Genomic DNA, 15,854 nt, shown 5'->3' with positions numbered 1-15,854 from the left:
AGACTAAAGTTGAGCAGCAGGGTCCTTGGCAATAGCTTAAACTTTCTCCAGATTGCCTGCAGAGAGTAACATGGTAAATCGTGATCCTCTTCCAACTAGGCGCAATCTGCTAACAATAGCGAGGTCCATCTTTTGTGATGTGTCCAGGAAAAATGCAATATTAACAAACTACTGTATCATATAGCTTTCCAGTGCAACTTGTAATCAGGCAAAAGTAAGTGGTGAAGGAGCATCTGGTCTGGACATTTGCAAAGTTAAATGATGGGGAAGAGGCTGAAGCAGGAAAAGAGAATGTGAAGACTTTGAAAGATCCCTGTAAATACACCTACCACCATGTATTTCCCTCAGACACTAACTTGTAGTCCCTAGCACCATGAAACCCAAACGCATCCCTGCCTCTGGGTTTCATTCCACTTTTTAAATGAGATTTTTCCTCCTTGTTTGTTTGTTTGGGGTTTTTTGAACAAATAATAGAATTCCAACAGCAAAACATTTTTAATGCTGTAATTCCACTCTTGTCTAAACAGTGCTGATGATCAAATTTCATTTGTCTTTATCTTTTAATTTGATTTTTTGGTCTCAGTCTGCACACTACTGAAGCATGATTCTCCAGTGTAATGTGATTCTCCATATTACAGCAGCCATTCTTGAAAGCAATTCAACAAAAATCAAAACCAATAAAAATTGTACCATTACACAACACAGTAAAGCTTGGGGTAACAGTGTTAAAAACAGATTGCAAAAGAACTAACACTACATGATTTTGCCATATACATGTGATGATGACAGACTCCTGTTTCCAACAGCATTCCTGGGACTATCCCACAATTAAAGCAATGCTGAAAGATTTTCCTTTCCATCTTGTTAGAGAAAGATTTCTGATCCTCATGGTACTTGCACCATAATTTACTTCGTTGGTGGATTTGCTGTCATTCCTTCCAACTAACCCTCTTGAAAAGTCACCACATAGGGGAACAGCAGCAACCAGTTAGTGCATGCATCCAGATCATTGCATCCCATTTGATTCCCTGGCAGGCATCACGGTCCCTGATGATTTGGACTGTGGCTAGTCAAATCATGAAAGCCATTATTTTGCTTCCCAAGTCAGTCATTATACCACTAGTGGTACCCCCCCCCCCCCCGCCCCGCCTTGGATTTCTCTCTTCTGTTCTCCCTCTTCTGCAAAGTTAGTTTTAAAGATATTACATTGCGCTAAAGGAATCCACAGACATGCTTTATCTATGATGTGACAATCTTGAGGGCATGCTACAATAGACAGAGCAAGGAAGTAGATCTTTTGATGCTGCAAACCAGTGCAATTTTGCCAGATTCAGCAAAGCTGCTCTAGCTCTTAAGATCAAGGTCTGCTCCTTCCCCTCCAACCTGGAGGTTGCATTGCTTGAACAGCTTATCAGCGGGTGTCCTGAATGCCAGCCTCCTCATATCAGTATTTGGCTTTTAACGTACTGTTGTTCCACATGGTAAGAGTAGATGAACTACATACCCTTCGAAAGCAGCCAAGAGCAGTGCTTTTCCCTATTTTTATGGACGTTGTGTATATACTTGCTTTTACCTATATTGCATATGTTACTTCTGGCTAGATTTTACACTTTATCCTTTCCAGACCACAATATGAATTACAGTGTTTGAGTTATCATGATAGCTGCATTCTTCAAATTACCTAAAAAAAGTAAAAAGCACCCAGGTAAAAATGACACCCTAATACCCTACATGTGCTCCAAACCACTCCCTCCCTGAGCCAGCTGCTCCCTCTTCAATTGCACCAACACAACTAAGTAAAACAGGCAACAACTCCAACGTCCCTTAGCAGGTATCCTAAAACAGACTGCCTGCTCCAGCCACACAGTTCCTAGACCCAAGCTTTTTTGGCCAGATCAAGGCATCCTTGATGCTAAATGAATGTCGCCTCTATCCTATTTGCAGAACTGGCTTTTTTCCTTGTTGATACAGACACACTTGAATAAATGGAAATTAAATTTCAAAAGGGTGGTTCAAAACATACACACAACCCCCACACACACACACCACACGAGCACACACACAAACACCTTTTTATACCACATGCAATACGTCAGTGATTGTTCCATGCCATCTCTTGAGAGAAGGGCAGCGCAAAGCTGCCTTGTCCCCAGACGAATTAAATCAGTAAATACTGCTCTGAAAGGGAAGGGAGGAGGAGAAGGGGTTTCCACACCATCTGCTTCAGGCAGTAAGTGCCAAATTTAAGTGGACAATCGCTCTGAGTTCCTTGTACAGTTAACAGCAGGATGGATGCTGTGCCACAGGGAATAAGCAACAGGTACCAGACCTACCATCACTATGTATGTAGCAGATTTACTTATATTCCAAAAGTAACCAATTCTATTGCTCTGATCAAACTGTTGGATCATTAAAACCAAGTTTCCCATAATGAATACCTCAATCATCAGCATACTTAAGCTAGTGAAGAAGCTTCCTTTGAACCACATACAGTGTAAGCTAATATTTTATTATTAACCAAAAGTCACAGATACAAGCAGCATATTTTTCATGGTTAGAATTCCATTGTTGTCTAAGTCTATAATGCTTAGGAAATTTCCATATATCTTACTGCTTTAATCTGATTTTTTTAAAATTATATGGAAAGTGAGTGTACTGAGAATTGCCAGCTAGAATTTTTAAATATATAAAGTCATATCTACCTAAAAAGCCTGAAGCAGCAAAACTAGTTCACATATGTCATATACTATTTTAAGTATAAGAGACCCAACACATTGTATCATTCCATTTGGCCACCATCCACCCTTTACTTCCTACTAACTTACTCTGGGCTAAATCTCTGTGCTGCAGCTGGCAGCTTTCATCCCAAGACCTTGAGCTGTTAGCAAACTACCTTTGCAGGAAGTGGGAAGCCTAGAAAGCAATTAATTTCATTTAAATTCCAGCCACTTAAAAAGCAGGCCTTCAGCCTAAGCTAATCAGGCGGACACCCTCTGTAATTAAGGAGGAGGCATAGGTACCTCCAGAGATGAGGTCATTCTACACTGAGTTTTACTTTGAATACAAAAAGAGCCTGGCTGACTAGCTTATGTGTGTGCCTAAAAATTGGGTCTGTGGCCATAGAGGAGCTGAATACTACCCTGAATCATTAAGTACCAGGAGAGATCAGAGTAATTTATTCACTTGCAGTTTGGAAATAGTAAGCACCACTCTGCTGGCTCCTTCAGGATCACTGTCCCAGTGACCAGCTAGGAGTTTGGGGTGTTCTATGCCCACACGGCAAGGGCTCTCCCCCAGTAGCTTGCCTGTCCAAAGTCTGGCAATGTCAAGTGAAGTGGACAGCTGCCCCCATAAACCTATTTCCTATGGGCATCTTGTTCCCAACCCACTCAGAAGGGCCAAGAGCAGGACAAGTATTGCCTGAAAACCACCTAAACCACCAAATACTTTCAGCCATGCAAACTGTTCTCTGAGTCAGGGCATATCAATGGTAGAAAAACTAGAAGAGGTTCCCAGTTGTTGACAGTACCATACAGGTACCGAGGTGTGGCTGAACAGAACCGCTACCTATGAGATTATCACTACAACACTCTTCACAGAAGCATCTACCCACATGCAGCCAAGCCATCAGAGAACCTGCACACACGCCTCACCCCAATAACCTGAATGACTTCAGGAGAGACAAGAGGAATCAGACTAGTGGATGGACAAAGAAATAAACACCTGGGGCTGCCAAGGGAGCTGTGCGTCAGGAGCACTGCTTCTTCATTGTACCTACACAGAGAAACACATGGTGGTATTACTAGAGCTTGGGGTAGGGGGCGAGGAAGTAGGTGGATTTTTTTAAAAAAAATAAATCCATTTGGTTTCATTCTGTGCATGAACATAACAAGGCGTTCTGGCTCCTTCACACAACCCCATCACAGTTCATTCTTTAATAAAATGGTGCTTTACCACTTTTCTGCCCACAGGATCAATTTCAGTGCTAAGAGTACCCAGACCACAGAATTGCACAGTAATATGAGAACTGGTAAGGATCATCAGATCTGCAACCTCACAATCATAGGCAGGAAAAATAAAGACATTTAGTTCATGAGACTTCTGCCCCTCTAACTCTGCACACCCCAGGTCACTAGACAATCTCACATCCCAAGTGAAGCTACAGGCCCTCAGTGTGCAATGTGACAGAGAAGAACAGTGACAGAGATCAAGGGCAGGACACCCAAGGCAGCGGCAATATTTTAGGTCCCTACACAAGTAGGAGCTTTGAAAGGTAAAAATTCATAAAAGATTCAAGCAAGCAGGCCCCTCTCCACATTTCAAGGCATGGTGAAAAAATGAACAGGCAAGCAAGTAAACAAGCACAGCAATAGTCTTCACTGATCTCACCCAAGGGAAAAATTCTTCCTGACCCCCAACTCTGGGTATGGATTTAACACAAAACACAAAGCAGCCGAGAGATTCCTCCATTATCATTAGGAAACTGTTATTTTAGTTTAATGGTACTTATGTTTACAGCAAGTATCCGCAAACCAACTTGTGTCTTAAGAAAAGCAGAACTCATAGTAACTAAGTACACATTTCAGAGAGGCGACACGTGAGGCAATTGGCCTTGGCAATTAGCTGGAGAGACAGATTTTTATGTTGTTATGCTGATATAAGTACTTGGCACATATTATTGCTGATTAGAAGACGGCCTCTTAAGCCATCTCTTTGAATAGTCCCTGCCTGATAGCAGAACACCAATACCAAGTGTTCACACAGAGCCAGCAGACTATGAAAAGTAATGCAGGAAGAAATTTGTTTCCTTTAGATTCATGCAGCCTTTGCGCACCTTTGGCAAAGCAGGCAATTTGGGCCAAGAGTTGTTTATAACCTCTAGTTTAAAAGGGCATATCTACTTCATGTTTATTTTTTCAGTACACATCTGCAGTCATTTTAAGAGGACAATATACAACAGGTCACCAAGTCTAGCAAAGGAGGGAAGACTTTAAATATTCAGCTATGAATCATTAACATTTGGACATGAATACAAGGATTTATTTTACTTTTGTGTATTTTCTTATGCCATTTTGTAAGAATTGTACGTTGCTGCCTTCACTTCTATATAGTACTCCTATTCCCTTCTGTCTACGAATAGAGTCATAAAAATATTCTTTTGTATGAAGAATCAACTTTTCACAACTATAATTTCAGGAAGTTAAAAGAATCTGCAGAAAAAGACTGACAATGATTGACTGACTTCCATCTTTGTGAAAAGTGAAGCTAGAAGAGGTCTAGACAATGGAGTGAAGGTGAGTGAGCACAAACACGGGATTTCCTTAGGATCAACTTTCACAAGAAGCCAGGTCAGCCACTGGCACCAAAGGGAGGGGTTCTCTACCTTTCCCCATTCTCCTCCCTGCTGCACTGTCCCATCTTCTCCCTTGGTGCAGCAAATTCATTTCACTTTCACAGCAAAGACCTGTTTAGACATGAGCCAGATGAGCACCAGAGCCTGGGGAAGGTACTGAAAATTTGGCTATGATGTTGCCAATATTCAGACTTGAACACATACTCTTCATGTGGATTTCCTTCCTGCCTTTTTTTTTTTAAACGTGAGTCTTATAAGGGTCTGGAGTATTCACCCCAGTGTAAAATTACAGTTGCCTTGCACTCAGAGGAAGCAAGAAGGATGCAGGGTGAATATGAGATAGTGCAAGAGGGAGGCAGGACCATCTCCTTTCAGCCAGTAGAAAGCCAGGAGATCAGCTCAGCTGATCCAACTGCATCCTTACCTAAATCAGTTTTGCATTCACTTCATAGCTTTGGAGTGTCTTCCCTATATAAAAACTCCTGAAGAACAATCCACTCAGACCTGTGCCTCTGAAAGAAAGTCCCAGAAACACCCAAGGCACAGCCTTGTGTCTGAAGCCAGGCACTTCAGCTCAGAGGACCCCTCGGCCTGAGGTTCATGGTACCTTACTGCACATCTCATTACACCTTAGGGCTGGAGCATCAGTACTGAGCCACTTCTAGGAGCTCTCAGCTAGGAGACAGAACAGTTAACATCAATTGTCAGAAATAATTAATCAACTTGAATGCGCCAAAATTTAGTAATCAGATGATAAATGCATCTTCCATCTCTCATTGTAAAACCTAGCAAGACCTGTCTTCCTTGGGGGGCAAAATCATTGGAAGCTGCAAAGAATTCAGCTTTAGCAAGCTCAGAAGGCTACCTCCTGCCAAAGCTCATGAGCGTATGGAGGCCTAATGAAGTTACAGAGCACCAGGACCCTGGGGGCACTAAAAGGTCCTAACAGCCCTGACCAGCCTCACCTGGGACCTTCCCCTACACCCTCTGCCCAGGGCCCCAGCCTGAGGTTTGGTTTAGGTGGCCCAGCTCGGCTCCTGCCTCTTGGATAAGTCTCAGCCCTACACTCTAGGTAGCTCATCTCCTGAATGGATACCTTGTGTGGAGATGCCAGTCCACCTCCAGCCTTGTCTCTCAGGGGGATACGGCACCTCTGCTGCAGCCTTCTCTCCAGCTGCATCATCTGCTGCCCCCAGGCAGACCCTGGACCAGGCTTATCTCCTCCCTCATTCCCAGCCCCTGGCTCTGCCCACCTGGTGCAGAGCCCAGCAGGACAGTACGCCATGGATGAGCACACAGCCTGTGCCAGGGTCACCCACAGCTCCTGCTTTGCCTGCCCTTAGGGAGCAGCCAGCTCCCCGGCACAGAAACAGTCCCGTGCAAGTGTCCTGGTTGCAGCTGGGATAGAGCTAACTGTCTTCCTAGTAGCTGGTACAGTGCTATGTTTTGAGTTCAGTATGCGAAGAATGTTGATAACACTGATGTTTTCAGTTGTTGCTAAGCAGTGTTTAGACTAAAGTCAAGGATGTTTCAGCTTCTCATGCCCAGCCAGCGAGAAAGCTGGAGGGGCACAAGAAGTTGGCACAGGACACAGCCAGGGCACCTGACCCAAACTGGCCAACGGTGTATTCCATACCACCATGGGACGTCCCATCTAGTTTAGGAACTGGGAAGTGGGGGCAGGGAATCACCGCTTGGGGACTAGCTGGGTGCTGGTTGGTGGGTGGTGAGCAATTGCCCTGCGCATCATTTGTACACTCCAATCCTTTCATTATTGCTGTTGTCATTTTATTAGTGTTTTCATTATCATTATTAGTTTCTTCTTTTCTGTTCTATTAAACCGTTCTTATCTCAACCCACGGGTTTTGCTTATTTTCCTGATTTTTTCCCCCATCCCATTGGGTAGGCGGGGGAGTGAGTGAGCAGCTGCGTGGTGCTTAGTTGCTGGCTGGGGTTAAACCACGACAGCAAGCACGACCGCTATAAAGACAATAAACGTGAAAGGAGAGTGCTTGAGATCTTTCAACGTAGGAAGAAAATGAAGGAATGCTAGACTCCTTTTTAATTGTCCATCATACAGATGCAGTACATCCACTTTCTTCCCAGTCCAAATGACCCTACTAATGCTACAGCTGCACTTTCTTTTTACAGTAACTATTGCATTGGTCATGCCATCAGATGTGTCAAGAGAAAGGTCAGGGCCTGAGCCAATTAGGCTTGGAGCTAACACAGGACGTAAGACTGCAAAGAGGGTCAGTCCACCTGAGCTTTTGCGCCTCTTCTTGCAAAAGACCAAAAAATTGTGCAGGCAGAGAAAAAAAAAATCCAAACTATTTCTTGTAAAGCTTGGGTGAGCCTTTGCGATTGCCAGCAAATGAACTTGTTGTCTTATGTTTTATGTGTAAAAATTCTAGGTCTGCTATTTAGGGAAACAGTAACAAACCAATAAAGAAACCATTTCATAACAGTAAACAAACTATTAAAAGATAAAACTAATAAACACACAAACCCCACAGATCCCAACAGCATACATTTTGAACCTCTTTGGGTTCAATATCCAAGCACACACAAAAGTGCATGTAAAGATAAGAGATTTCTGCTAATGGATTAACCAGCGTTAAGAGAGAAAACTTGGCTTTATTCCATCTTCCTCATGTACTCACAAAAGTCGCCTGCTTTGGGACTTGCTAAAATACTTTCTTACTCACAAACGTACGCTTTTGGAAAAAGAAACACTGAATCTAATTCATTGAAGAATTGTTATAATATGAAGCACTAGTATGTGTTAAGTAAATATTTCAACCTTCTGTTAAATTAGTAACATGTTGCAGTTGCAGGACAGATTTTTTGACCAGAAATGTGACTAAAATCCGAGCTGAGGGACCACAAACTCATAAAATATGCTTTTTTGGATATTAGGCAAAAAATTGTTCTAACCACTTTACTTGAAAAAAATATTTAAGAAATAGCAAAATCCTGAAAGTTAGTGGAATTGAGTCTTCTATTTCTGTATCTGCACCTAAATGTAGCTTGACAAGTCTTTGCAGTGATTCATGAAAAACATCTTTCTTTAATAGACAGCCTGGTCTCTCTTTGATGCTTCTCATAGTAAGTAATTATTCTGTATGCCTTGCTGTACAACCCTGTTCAAAGTAGAAAGTAAAATCTCCCACAAAGAACAGTGTATTTCCTTCAACTAGTCATAAATATGACAGAATACAATTAGCAGCGTTCTCCCCCAGTCAAGGCTCTTAACAAAACCGCTCTCCAGCCCAGTATACCTGAACACTTCGCCACAAGCAGTAATTTCAGATCTCTCAAGTTTCTTTCCAATATCTTCTTGTTGGGCTATATGGACTCCCTGGTACATGAGGGGACGTGATGAGGGAGAGCCCAGGGGATGTGGCTTCTGGTGACAAGTGCTTCCCAGCAGCATCAGTTTAAGCTCTGGGCCCTGCTAAGCAAGCCAGCCCTGGGACAACCCCCCTCTCCTCCTTCACGACTCCAGGCACCAGCTGCAACTGGCCAAGGGGTCACAGATCCTGCTGCCTCCTGATGCGTGAGGTCACGAGAGTAAAGAAAGGCTAAGGTGCTGGGCTGCAGGCGCAGAAGGGATAGTCTCTCCCTGCAAGAAACATGAGGCAGAGAATTCGACAGGTTTGTAGTTTGTCATTACATCAGCATCCTTTTTTTTTTTGTGCAACAGCACACACATAACCCTTAAAATAACACATACAGGCCATCGAATATGCTTTATGAAAAGTAGCAACTGTATCTGCTCACCTGTATGTCACAAAGCCTACATGGCTCATGGCAAAGTTATTTTCCTTATAGTTTAAGCAGTAGTGATTAACCCTCAGGGCTGTGTTTTGGATTTACTGCATATTCTGCCCATGTCTTTGAACCAGGTCTGTGCAGCTGAAAAGTCACGGTTCCCTCTCTTGCCACTGTTGTGGTTTAACCCCAGCCAGCAACTAAGCACCACGCAGCCGCTTGCTCACTTCCCCCCACCCAGTGGGATGGGGGAAAGAATAAGGAAAAAAAAGTAAAACTCATGGGTTGAGGTAAGAACAGTTTAATAGGACAGCAAGGAAGAAAATAATCATGATGATACTACTAATATAATAATAATAGGAATATACAAAACAAGTGATGTGCAAGGCAATTGCTCACCACTCACCGACCGATGCCCAGTTACTCCCCAAGCAGCGATCCCTCCCCAAGCTAACTCCCCCCAGTTTATATACCAGGCATGACATCACAGGGTGTGGAATACCCCTTTGGCCAGTTTGGGTCAGCTGTCCTGGATGTGCCCCCTCCCAATTCCTTGTGCCCCTCCAGCTTTCTCGCTGGCTGGGCATGAGAAGCTGAAAAATCCTTGACTATAGTCTAAACACTACTTAGCAACAGCTGAAAACGTCAGTGTGTTATCAACATTCTTCTCATACTGAATCCAAGACATAACACTAATGGGCCAGACTTAAAAAAGAGATTACACAGGCAGGGCATATTTTCATGGCAGCACAAAAGTGTGAAACTAAAGGAAAGAGGGACTTTTTGAGACACTCCAGGCAGATGCATATACACAGATGTGCCACCCACATGAAATGAACAGGGCAGCAGAGAAAGGCCACCATGTCCAGGCCAAGGCAGAAGCCAGAGGTCAGGCTTTGAAAGGTCAGGCTGGGAAAGGGTACTGTAGTGGACGGGTGTTGTGGTTTGATATGTGGGCTGCTCTGAGACATGGACTTCACTAGTGGTGGAAAAGATGGGCAAAGTATGGTTTGGAAAACTTTGATGATCAAAGGGAAAAAACATGATTGCTTCGGATGGGGTGCCCACCAGCACCCTCATGCAAGAGCTGGCTGAATTGACTAGGCAATGAGAGCTGGCAGATGAGCATGAGGCAATGCCTGATCCAGGCCAGTCAGCGCAGCTCCCTGCAATGATACAGTAGAGCGACCCAGCTCCCCAAACCCGCAGTGTATCACTTTTGGGCAGCCAGCAGTGTTCGGGAAGAAAACACAGAGCCTTTAAACGTCTCGCAAGATCTCTGGGTTTCAAGTTAGAAGTTCAGTCAATCACCTTGTCTCAAGTCAGGCTGCTGTCACAAATTAGTCCATCTCATCTCTGCAGACACCACTGCAGAATGGTGACTAGGGATAGAAAACACTCAAACGTTGGTAGATAAGTGTTTGCCACACCTGTTAATCATTGTACATACTCAAATTAAAAACAGAGTTCTCTGCCAATAGAAAAAGACATATCCAACACAAGAGTCTAAATAGACCTCATTAATCCATTACCTACAAACAGGAGAAGGGGCAGATATTTTAAGGTCATAGTAGATCTTTACTAAAGGCATAAAGGCACTTCCCGTCAAAAACATTTCTGCAGAGATGAAAGCTTGTCAAAGGTTCAGTAGTGTTTTCTCCTGGTGTGAGAACCTGAAATCAAGGGTCTACTAAGGAAAGCATAGTAAAGAAATAATTTTAGGAATTAAACAGTGGTTTCACATAGCTGGACACGCCAAAAGCTCACAGCAAATACATAGGGTTAGTCAGATATAAAATAGTTAACAACACACAAAAAGCGTGGGATGAAAAATTCTCCATCATCCTAATGACTCAGTGCTTTTTTCCTGCTGCACCTGGATTTTTTTCCTTATGTGGCAATGACTACTTAACCTCAACAGTGGTGGATTAACACTGAAATACCAGATCAATGGCAGCCAGTTGGGGTATTAACGAGGCTGCTGTTTGCACACATGACAGTACTGGATTTTGATTTGAGCACTGCCATTAAGACTCCAACCCTGCTGCAGCCCACTAGGCAGAGGTGTGAGTGGAGGCTTGACTTGATGCCAGATCCCAATACCAACAAGGCAACAGCATCAATGATCAAAAGAGATCAAACCATCAAAAAGGGAAATTGTAACTCATAGCTCAGTCTTTTGAGGTTCATCTGAATGTGACATGAGGCTTGGCTGTGACCTAAGCTTGACTTCAGTCAGAAAAACTTCTTGTAAATGGAGCACAAAATAAAGTCACAGCAAGATAAGTAAATGAAAAAAACATCAAAGAAAGGAATTGTGGAGTCAGAAATGGTCACTCAAGGACTCAAAAATAACAACAAGAAAAGGTAGAAAACCCTCAGGGAAAAGCAGAGGGTCAGAGGATGGACACCTAGTAAGATCAAGGATTGGCCCACTCCAAGACACAATGGTGGGCAGCACCTCCCTGCCTCCCTGACAGCTGCCTGCCCAGCAGAGACTGACCACATCCCTGCATGGGGCTGGTGTGCACATTAATGCTTAGCCCAGCAGCATGTTACTCCCATCTGTCCACTCTGCAGCTTAGCCAGTACTGAGGATAACTGTCACGTAGTGATAAGCTGCGTATACAACTGCTTTCCAGTGTCTACACATGGTTAAAGATGCCCATTAAAAATGGCCTGAAGGGCTGAGGTTTCTGGCCACAAAGTATTCCTGCTCCCACAGGTCTTTCCCGCCTCTGTGCCAGAGCTCACCACCTCCTACGGTTGTGCTTTGTCACAACAGGGAAGTGATCCATATTAAAAACAGCTGCTAGAAAATTTGGGGGAGAAGAGTAGTCATTCAGGGTCATGTCCCTCATCTGTTTTACCAGTAGGTCTACCAGCATACAGAACAGGGAGGCAAACCAATGGCAGGAACCATGGGTTAGATGTCAGAAGGATGGTTGCTTCTTCCATCGCTCCCTCTCAAGAGGTTATGAATCGCCTGTCCTTGATCCTGCTCCCACAAACACCAGTGGAAGCAGTAGTGTGCTGCACTGAAATCACAGTTCAGCTTGTGAGCAGAAGTTTATCACAGCAGCAGACTTTCCTATAATGTTTTCATTAACTTCTCCTTCAATCCCAAAGCTACCTTCTGCTGAAGGTATGCCGAGTTCTAAAGCCGGCCAGCCAAATAATAATCTAGACAGTGTCATCATGAAATACTCAGGACTACAGCTTCAAAGCTTCAAATTCACTTGCCATCTGCTTTGCTGTTTCTTCCACCAGAAGTGCACAGAATTTTAAAGCTGGCAAAGAAACTGTATTTATACTTCAGCTGCAGGCTGTAATGGTCTATGCTCCCCCAAAAATTAAGGGGGCACAGCACGCAAGGGAGAGAAATAAGATTTTCAGAACTGCTTCAGGGACTTTTGGGACCTACTCATCCAAATGCAACTCATTTTGATATATAATAGGTTCGCAAGAAGTAATTATGGAGGTAAAAAGAGTGAAGCATCCAGTTCCCACCAACTTTTCCAGGACTCAAACACTTCTCTGTTCTGCCTGTCATTGAATATCCACCCCAAATAACTAACAGTTGGAGGGGGTTTTGTTTGGGGTTTTTTCCTTAAATAAGTATCTCACCTTCTCTAGTCCCCAGAAAACTTCCAGTATTTTTTTTCCAAAGTCTCCAAACAATGAATATGCACTTAATCTTGTTTATACGAGTAGTTCTAAGCTTTAAGCTTACATGCCAATGTTTGTAAGCCAAAAGATTCATAGCAGCATCTCTTTCCTCCTCCACAAGCTGCTCTCATTGTAAGATAATGAACACTGAGCTTGACAAAACCTGTTATGTAAGTTGTCTGAAAGTAAATACCCAATATTACTTTAACCCATGCAACCCTAAAGGGGTTCTGATGTTCTAAACATTCATTGTCACTTTTAATTCCCACCCTCACAGTTCAAACACTTCACAGCATCATTCCCCCACCATTCTTCAAGCCTTATCTCTAGAATCACTTGAACACATCTCACTGCAACCTGAGCTGGCCCTTCCAGGCCCACAAATGTGTGGCATAATAACAGGATCCGCAAGCACTTGCACAATGCAGATATTGTTAATGCATAATAGCCTTGGGAAACCACAACAAACAAACAAGAGAATGCTGAACAAAAGGTTAAAAGATTTATTTCTTTTAAACACAGAAGAGTCACTGACATTTTATTTTACCTTCACATTCAGAGAAAGGATTATCTGAAATCATTAAAAACTAAGTTACTCTATTTTTTGTTCAACATGTTTTTATACCCTGCAGCTGAAATGGTACTCTGAAAAGGAAATGGTGTATTGCTCACCTCTCCTTGCAACCTTGACTTCACAATTTCCTCCAGTTCCACTTAAAAGCCTGAATGATAAATTGACCCAACCCCAGCCCACGCTACCTCCCACCACTCTTCCAAAGATGGATTTGTGTCCAGCTTTTATCACACTGAAATACGTCAAAGTTGTATTTGAAGGAGAAGATAAAAATAGGGAGGGATAGAAAAAAAACCTGAAAGATACCCCTCTTCTTAAAAGCTGACTATTGAAAAATACCATGGGCAAATACAACTGCTTCAACTAGTCTTTCCCATCCGAAATGCGACTTTTATTTTAAGATTTTGCAGAAGCTGCCTACATCTACAGCATGTTTGTGCTGGATTTTGCTGTGGACTAATAATATGAAAAAGATTTGTAGCTACTCACAACAGGGCAGGTGCTGGGCTGTTTTGGCAGCCCGCGGAGTCCAGAGCTGGTCTGGCACACAGGTGGTAAGCAGGGCTGCAGGGAATGACCCTGAAGCAATAGCAGGAAGCAATAGTAGTGGCCACTATTTTTTACAAATGCCAGATAAAAACCTACCCCTCATCCCCTTTTTCTCTCAAAAAAGGATAAAGACTATACACATTTCAGAAGTTGCTAGAATAGTCATTTCTGAAAATCACAGAATGGCTTGTGTTGGAAAGGACCTTTAAAGATCATCTGGTCCAACCCCCTGCCATGGGCAGGGACATCTTTCACTGGGATCAGGTTGCTCAAAGCCCCATCCAACCTGGCCTTGAACACTTCCAGGGATGGGGCATCCACAGCTTCTCTGGACAACCTGTTCCAGTGCCTCACCATCCTCATCATAAAAAATTTCTTCCATATGTCCAATCTAAGTCTACCCTCTTTGTGTTTAAAACCACTGCCCCTTGTCTTGTTGTGGTGGGTTGACCCTGGCTGGATGCCAGGTGCCCACCAAAGTTATTCTATCGCTCCCCCTCCTCAGCTGGACAGGGGAGAGAAAAATATAACAAAGAGCTTGTGGGTTGAGATACGGACAGGAGAGATCATTCACTAATTACCGTCACGGGCAAAACAGACTCAACTTTGGGAAAATTAACTCAATTTATTACCAATGAACCAGAGTAGGGTAATGAGAAATAAAAAATCTCAAAACACCTTCCCTCCACCTGTCTCTTCTTCCCGGTCACAACTTCACTCCCGGATTCTCTACCAATCCCCCCCTCCCCCTTGCCACCAAAAGGCACAGGGGGACGGGGAATGGGGTTTACAGTCAGTTCATCACACGTTGTCTCTGCCGCTTCATCCTCCTCAGGGGGAGGACTCATCACACTCTTCCCCTGCTCCAGCGTGAGGTCCTTCCCACGGGAGACAGTCCTCCATGAACTTCTCCAATATGGGTCCTTCCCATGGGCTGCAGTTCTTCATGAACTGCTCCAGCATGGGTCCCTTCCACGGCGTGCAGTCCTTCAGGCACAGACTGCTCCAGCATGGGTCTCCCACGGGGTCACAAGTCCTGCCAGAAAACCTGCTCCGTGAGCTCCTCTCTCCACAGATCCACAGGTCCTGCCAGGAGCCTGCTCCAGCGTGGGGTTCCCACGGGGTCACAGCCTCCTTTGGGCACCCACCTGCTCTGGCGTGGGGTCCTCCACGGGCTGCAGGTGGATATCTGCTCCACCGTGGACGTCCGCGGGCTGCAGGGGGACAGCCTGCCTCACCATGGTCTTCACCATGGGCTGCAGGGGAATCTCTGCTCCGGCGCCTTCTTCACTGACCTAGGTGTCTGCAGGGCTGTTTCTCTTACATGTTCTCACTCCTCTCTCCAGCTGCTGTTTCTGTGTGTCCTGCAACTTTTTTCCTTCTTAAAAATGTTATCACAGACGCACTACCACTGTTGCTGATTGGCTCGGCCTTGGCCGGCAGCAGGTCCATCTTGGAGCCAGCTGGTGTTGGCTCTGCCGGGCACAGGGGAAGCTTCCAGCAGCTTTGCACAGAAGCCACCCCTGTAACCATCCCCCACTACCAAAACCTTGCCATGCAAAGCCAATACACTTGTGACTACAAGCCTTGGTAAAAAGTCTCCCTCGGTCTTTCTTCAAAATTCCCCTTTAACTATTGAGAGGGCCACAATAAAACAACCCAGAGCCTTCCCTTCTCCAGGCTGAACAACCCCAACTCTCAGCCTCTCTCCATAGGAGAGGTGCTCTATCCCTCTGATCATTTTTGTGGCCCTCCTATGGACCCACTGCTACATGTCCATGTCTCTCCTGTGCTGGGGACCCCAGAGCTGAATGCAGTACTCCAGGTGGGGTCTCACCAGAGTGGAGTAGAGGGGCAGAATTACCTCCCTTGACCTGCTGGCCACACTTCTTTTAAAGCAGCCGACAGCTTTCAAATCACCTCAGCTAACACACT

The sequence above is a fragment of the Accipiter gentilis genome, chromosome 14, assembly GCF_929443795.1.
Source record: "Accipiter gentilis chromosome 14, bAccGen1.1, whole genome shotgun sequence".
NCBI lineage: Eukaryota > Metazoa > Chordata > Aves > Accipitriformes > Accipitridae > Astur > Astur gentilis.
This window is presented reverse-complemented; position numbering follows the sequence as displayed.